Source organism: Molossus molossus, unplaced genomic scaffold (assembly GCF_014108415.1).
Source record: "Molossus molossus isolate mMolMol1 unplaced genomic scaffold, mMolMol1.p scaffold_m16_p_9, whole genome shotgun sequence".
Classification (NCBI taxonomy): domain Eukaryota; kingdom Metazoa; phylum Chordata; class Mammalia; order Chiroptera; family Molossidae; genus Molossus; species Molossus molossus.
The window spans coordinates 81,665,557-81,673,493 of NW_023425403.1; the positions used below are offsets into that span (position 1 = coordinate 81,665,557).

At 35.5% G+C, this 7,937-nt stretch overlaps 1 pseudogene; it reads left to right on the forward strand.

The window, feature by feature from the left end:
* Window positions 1-2,940: 2,940 nt before the first annotated feature.
* Window positions 2,941-3,040, forward strand: LOC118623096 (annotated as a pseudogene).
* Window positions 3,041-7,937: the final 4,897 nt, after the last annotated feature.

A 7,937-nucleotide genomic window follows, 5' to 3' on the forward strand; every position in this document is an offset into this window, starting at 1 on the left:
TATTTCACCAGATTCATCAAGAAAAAAAGAGAGGACCTAAATAAATAAAATCAGAAATGAAAGAGAAGTGTAAAATAATACCAAAGAAATACAAAGGAGTATAAGAAGCTACTATGTGCAGAAAAACTTTTGCACTACTATGTGCAAAAACTTATTTGAAAAAAGGACAAACAGGATGAAATGAATAAATTCCTAGAAACATACAATCTTCCAAAACTGACTCAAGAAGAATTAGAAAATCTGGACAGTGTATAACTAGTGAAATTGAAGCAATAATTTAAAAAAACAAAACAAAACAAAACAAAAACAACAACAAACAAAAGTCCTGGACTGGATGCCTTCACAAATGAATTTTACCAAAGATTCCAAGAACTAAAATATATCCTCTCAAAATTTTCCAAAAAATTCAAGAAGAAGGAAAACACCCACGTTCATTTTACAAAGCCAGCATTATTCTAATTCCAAAACCAGATAAAGACACTACAAAGAAAGACAATTATAGGCCATTATCCCTCATGAACATAGATGTAAAAAACCTCAACAAAATATTAGCAAACTGAAGCTAGCAATACACTAAAAGGATCATCTACCATCATAAAGTATCATTTATTTTGGGATTGCAGGGTTGGTACAATATTCACAAATCAATGAACATGATATACCACATAAACAAAATAGAGAATAAAAACCACATGATCATATTAGTAGATACAGAAAAAGCATTTGATAAAACCCAGTACTCATTTATGATAAAAACTCTCAGCAAATTAGGAATACAGGGGATATACCTCAACATAATAAAGGCTATCTATAACAAACTCACAGACAACATCATACTCAATAGGCAAAAACCAGAAGAAACAAGAGAAGGATGTTTTCTTTCACCACTCTTACTCAACATAGTACTGGATGTTCTAACCTCAGCAATCAGACAAGGAGAGAAAATAAAAGGCTTCCAAGTTGGAAAAGAAGTACAACTGTCATCATTTGCAGGTGACATGATATTATACATACAGAACTTAAAGATTCCACACACACACACACACACACACACACACAAATACAATAACTGATCAATGAATTCAGTAAAGTACCAAGATTCAAAATAAATATCCAGAAATCAGTTACATTTTTGTACACCAATAATAAAATATCAAAAAGGGAAACTAAGGAAACAAATTCGCGTGCAATTGCAATGTAAAAATAATATACCTAGGAATAAATTTAACCAAAAATGCGAAATACCTGTACTTGGACAATTATCAGACACTGAATAAAGAAGTTAACAAATAAGTGGAAGCATACACTGTGTTCATGGATCAGAAGAATTAACATCATCAAAATGTTCATACTATAGATTCAATGCAATTCCTATCAAGATACCAATGATGTGTTTCACAGAACAAGAAAAATATTTCAAAAATTTATATGGAACCACAAAGACCTCAACTAGCTGTAGCTTTATCATTTCCATTTGGTCCAAGGCATGGGAAAGAGCTCTAGGGTGGTTAAAAGGATACCAAGTAGTTTCAGGAAAGGTTCAGGCAGAAGCCAGACACTAGGGAGATGTAGAGGATTCCTTCAAAGGCCTCTGGGCTCTAATGGCTTGAGGGTGAACCTTTGGAAGATACACTTGCCCAACCCAGCCTGAGGGCCAGCCAGTCTGTAGAGGTTAGTCAGCTGTGGGCCATCTTTTAATGAGTTTCACCTCCTCATCCAGGAAGTGGTTCTCTAGGCAGTCACAGAGATGTGGGTCTGTGTGGATAGAATCCAGGCCATGCAGATTTTTAAAAAAAGGGCCAGGTTCAGGCTATTCTCTAGACCATGAGGTTTTCCATGGCATCCTGAGTTTTACCCGACTCATCTTGGCTTCCGAGCCTCCTGGAAGAGGGTGCAGCTGATGCTCTGGCTTTGCATCTTTGAGAGATGCCTGGTGCCCTCTCCCTTCTAGGCCTACTCGAAGAAGCGGTGGGCCACACCCTCTTGAGACACATTGTTGAGGTTGAAATAGAAGTCCAGAGAAAGGTAGTTTTAGGATACTCACAAAGTAGTTTGACCAGGTATTTGACAATTGCCTCCATCTTGGTGGAATAATTCTGCTGAGTTTGAGAGCTCATGATTGCTCCACAATAAGTTAAGCTCAACATACAGTGTTGACTGGTCTTGGAGGCCGAGATTGATTTCAGCGGTTCTCAACCTGTGGGTCGCAACCCCTTTGGGGGTCGAATGACCCTTTCACAGTTGTCGCCTAAGACATAACAGTAGCAAAATTACAGTTATGAAGTAGCAACAAAAATAATTTTAAGGTTGGGGGTCACCACAACGTGAGGAACTGTATTAAAGGGTCATGGCATTAGGAAGGCTGAGAACCACTCTAAATTTGAGGTGGTGACTGGAAAAGAGGTTGGAGATGGAACAAGGGGCATTCCTCAGTCTGTTACCCAAACACTGCTGAAACAAGAGACAGATCCAGGGCTTCTGGGGGCACAGCTGTCTTTGACAGTTATTAATTCAGATTATTCTATTTACCAGTTAATTTTTTACATATTCACTTTAAAATGTTTTCTAGTTCTTTGTGCGTTTTATATACAATATTTTCCTTTTTCTAAAAACTTTATCTAGACTTTTTCTCTCTCTCTTTTTTTTTTGTTAACACATGTTTACCTTAAGAGTTAAATATACCATAATCCTAACTGTTAATTTAAGAAAAGTTTAACAGCCCAGCCAGGGTGGCTCAGTGGTTGAGCATTGACCCACCCACCAAGGGGTTGCTAGTTCAATTCCTAGCCAGGGCACTTGCCCAGGTTGTGGGCCAACTCCCCAGTGAGGAGAGGGGGGAAAAATGATGCAGGAGGTGGCCAAATGATGTTGTCTCTCTTCATTGTTTTTCTCTCTCTCTCCCTTTCCCTTTCTTTCTCTCTAAAATCAACAAAGGAGTATAAGCTTCAGCAGCACACATACTAAAATTGGAATGACACAGAGATTAGTATGGCCCCCGCAGAAGGATGACACGCAAATTCATGAAACGTTCCATAAAAAATAAATAAAGAAAAAATCAATAAAGAAAAAACAATAAAAAAAATTTTAAAAAGAAAAGAAAAGCCTAACATAAATTAGTGATGCACTGATTGTGGGATTCAGTTCATAGGTATAGTGAAATTATTGTAGGTATAAGTCATCAGTTTCTAAAAACATTGATGAGTTTTTAAAATCTCTTAGAGATTACCCTCAAAATTTTTTGTTCATCACCCCCAGTTTTCATAATTATATTTATATTTTATCATCAACATTTGATTAATAAATACTTGCTTATAATTTAGTGCAATATTTATTTAATTCTCACTCTAGGATATGTTTTTATTGACTTTTGAAGGAGAGGAAGAGACAGAGAAACATCCATGAGAGAGAAGAACATTGATTGGTTACCTCCAGGGATTTAATCCGAAACCTGGGTATGTGCCCGGATGGGGAATCAAACCCATGACCTTTCAATGTATGGGATGATGCTCCAACTAAATGAACCACACTGGCTAGGGCAATGGAGGAAAGGCAATTTTTAATTAAGATTTTTAGAACAGTATTTCCTCTACTTTTCATTATGAGTTAAAAGTATGTCATTCATGTATATTAGTCATTAATAACTGTGGAGAGCTATCTTGTTTATCCCATCAGAGACTATTAAAAGTTTATACCAAGTTCCAGAAAACTCATCTGAAATTGAGGATGATTGAATTAGGATATCTACCTTAAGGTTGAGATAAAATTATATTTTTATCTACATATATTCTAGATTGTGTTGTTGGTCAAAAATATTTGTTTCCCTTTTTTCCTGGTACCATTCGAGCTACAGCCAAGGTTAAACTTCCTGTCCCACTGATATCAGGTTTAACAATGAAACTTGCCTTGTTAACTGGAAAGTGTGTCATTGGCCATCGGGAGTGTGCGCCATTTCCAAATACATTATGCTGCGTGATCAGGTTTTTTTGTTTTCTTTTGTTTTTGTTAGTTTAGTTGATTGGTTGGTTGGTTTTGTTCTCGGACACAGACACATGCTTGATAGACAAAGGACCTACTCCATGTTATAGCCAGGTTAAATTTTCATTAATTATTGATGAATATAAAAAGTCATAGAAAATGGAAATATTGAGGAAGGCAAATTTGATCATATAATTTGGCTGTTAATTTCTCCCCAGTTTTAAAAAAATGTTAGGCTTAGAAGTGCTGATATTTCTATAAATTAAATGAATTATGAAATACATTAATTGCTTAAGATAAAGTTGAAAAATATAATAAAGAGCAAGTATTTTATGTTGATTAAATAGACTCAATTACTTTTTTATTGGATTTTATCTTAACATAGAGTCAAAAATCTGAATTTTTAAATAATTAATTTTTCAGTTACAATGAAATAGTTTGCTACCTTGTTTTTCATAGTATTTGTTCTAAAATCACTGCCAGACAATCTCTTATTGGGAAACATAGATGGATAATGTCCTTGTGCTTTTGTGACTCAGGAGAATAAGGCAGGATTAAGAGTGTTGCCTCCTTCTCATTGACATCCCTCAGGAGTCTGTACTGAACAAATAGCCCTTTTGTGTGGTTCCAGAATACTTTTCCCTTCCTGAACACAAATCCCTCCACATCTGTTCAACCAACTCTGCTGCAGATTTTTTAAAAATTGTACTGATGTATTGTAAGTCTTGTTTCACATTTTGTTATTCCTGGCAGCAAATTCCTTTTTCTTTCTTTTTTTTTTTGTAGATGCAAACTCAGAAGACATTTTTAGTTCTATGTCTTTTGTTTCATGAAATCTTCCCTATAATCACAAGCTATAAAACATTATTAAGATTCTGTTTTAAATTATAGACTTCTTATATTTAAATATAAATTAAGATCTATCATTAAGTAACAAACGGTGCTTTTAAATTTACCATTTGTTCCACCAAACCTGGTGGAAGTTGGAGACAAAAGGAAACTTATAAGAGAGTCACCTTCACTGATATTGGCAAATCCCAGCGCTTCTTGTCTAAAAGATGATTCATGGAATGCATTGAGGTCGCTTTCCCCTAGAAGAAGAGTGCATTCTTAAAGGGTAAGCAATACATAATACAAAGCAGTTTCAGTATTTTTAGTATATTTAATAAATAAATATAAATATCAGGCCTGTTTTGAAAAGATGTTTTTCTCAACATTTTTTCTTTTGAAATAAAAAATAAGTACTGTCTCCTGCCAAACTTAGTTTAGCAAAATTCTAGCTTCTAATATGATGTAGAATTTGTAACCTACATAAGAAAATGAGTTTTCTTTTTCAAAGATATCTACAAAAATCTGAATTAAAAAACTTGAAATATGCTTCTGATACAATAGTACAGTCAGTGAGTATTAATATCATCTGATATAATAATGGTCAATTACTTTTAAAGTATTCCCCAAGCCCTGGCTGATTTGGCTCAGCAGTTGGAGTGTCAGCCTATGGACCAGAGAGTCCCGGGTTTGGTTCCCGCTAGGGGCACGTACCGAAAAAAAAGTATTTCCCAATATTGACCCTCTACCATATATGTGAGTACCTTTAATGTTACACCTCTAAAGTCATATATTTATCTTTATACTACTTTCTGTAATTAGAAGTTATTTATTTCATGATTGAAAGCATAGATTTCAATTATTTATTCACATTGGTTCTAATTATTTCTATTCTTTAATGCCATATACAAAATAGGTAATTTTTCCATTTAAAAACCCTTTAAGTGGTTTTAGACACAGTATATATTTCATAGGTTTTTTTCCTCAAGGTTAAATAACCTAGTCTTTCAAACTGACACATTTTGAATGGTGTTGAGTACTATCACATTAAGGTATATCCTTTTGAATATTTGCTTGTTGCAACCCTCTGGAAGATTGCCCTCCAGGTGTGCAGCAATAATCCAAATACTGTACAACCCAGGTATAGTAGGTTTAAAATACAACATTTGGTATCATAGGGACCCTTGCATACAATTTTTTTTGATGGCTGTATCCAACAGTGACACAAATCAAACTCATTTTCACCTTTACAATTATTTTCATCAATATCATTTTAGTGTGGGTTCTCCAATCTAACACACTTTCGATAAATTCGGTTAGATGAGCCTGCCCCCAGGACCAGAGGTAGTTCCTCAATGTCTGTTCACCCTTGGCTCGGCATCATTTCTTTATACTCTGCCCTAGAGAAATCCTGCTTTTCGTATCTCCCTCATCTCTACTATACTGTCACTTTCATCTGATGTGCATTTGTGTGGTGGGTGCGACAGAGAGGTGGGCATTCTTTAATGTTCTGATGAAGCCTCAATCTTGGACAGGCACTATGGCCTCAAGTTTTCTTGCCTCTTATAACACTGGTTGTATTATTGTTCCTCTTCTAGAGTTAGTACCTGACTTTTTAATTTTTATTGAATTTATTGGGGTAACATTGGTTAATAAAATTATAAGGTTTTCAAGTGTATAATTCTATGATACATCATATTTATATTGTATTGTGAGTTCACTGCCAAAAGTCAAGTCTCTTTCTGTCACCATTTACCTCCTCTTTACCTTCTTCTACTGACCCAAGCTCCCTTTCCTGCGGGTAATCACCACACTGTTGTCTGTGTCTATGAGGTTTTCTATTGTTTTTTGCCTAAACCTTCACCTTTTTAACCCAGCTTTCTAACACCCCACCCCTCTAACAGTCTGTTCTTTGCATCTATGAGTCCGTTTTTATTTTGTTTGTTAGCTTATTTTGTTTACTAAATTTCACATAGACGTGAAACCATAGGATATTTCTCTCTCTCTGACTGGCTTATTTCACTTAGCACAACCCCCTACAGGTCCATCAAATTAAAGAGTTGATACCTGTTTTTGTTTCTTTCCACCTTGCTCTCTTAACCTACCTGTGATGAATTTGTACTAGTGTCCTGAGGTGTCATTTTTGGTCTTTCTCCCACATATTAAACCTTTTGCTTAGAGGATGAGGGGGAGAGGAAGGTCTGTACCTGCAACCTCAGTTCTTTGGCAGGTTAGAAAAAAAACAAAACACATTCATTTCATTCTGTCCATCTTTCTGCTTATTGTAAGTAGGAGGGTAAACTTTTTCCAGCTTACTACATCTCTGAGGTGAAAATCAGACATGTCTTATTAGTTCATCTTCTTAGGATTTAAAAAAAATTTGGATCAGTATGCTTTCATTTAATTAATAATCTATGCCACACATTAATCGGCTTTAGATTTCTTCTATAGTTCATGCACTACATGCAAATCATTATTTTTTGTGTAAGTTCCTTTTAGGTTGGGTCAATTTTAAATCTAGACCCATAATGAGTATGCGGTAGGAGGATGAAAGCCTATCACCCATTTACTGGTAGCTTTGATGGGTTACAGATGTTATGAAGTACCTAAGGGGGCTCTTGCTTTTTCAACCCAGGCTAAACCACACCCTATCCACTCTACTCCCTCCCTCCAGGGGTGTCTAAACAAAACTTTCAGAAGTTTATTCTGGGCACCCTCCCTCTTTTTTTCTAAAAAGTTACTTAATTGTCATTTTATAGCCCTTAGGTTTGGGAAGGATAATTAGCTTAGGATTCAGCCAGGTAGCTGTCCCTTTTCATTATCTGTACTGCAGTCTTCCTGGTTTCATACTGTTTGATTAACCCACATGGTCTTGGCATTTATATTTTCTTACTCTGAACTGATGACGAGGAGGTTCGATGTAGCCCCATGTATTAATTTGTTCCTGTTTCTCTTGCCTTAGCCATTGTATCAGTGAAAATTCTGCTGCATGTGATGTCTGAAATTTTGTTGCCTATATTTTCTACTAGAATGCTTATGGATTCAAGAGTCACATTTAATGGCTAAGACACATATGAAGAAATGCTCAACATCACTAATCATCAGAGAGATGCAAATTAAAACAACAATGAGGT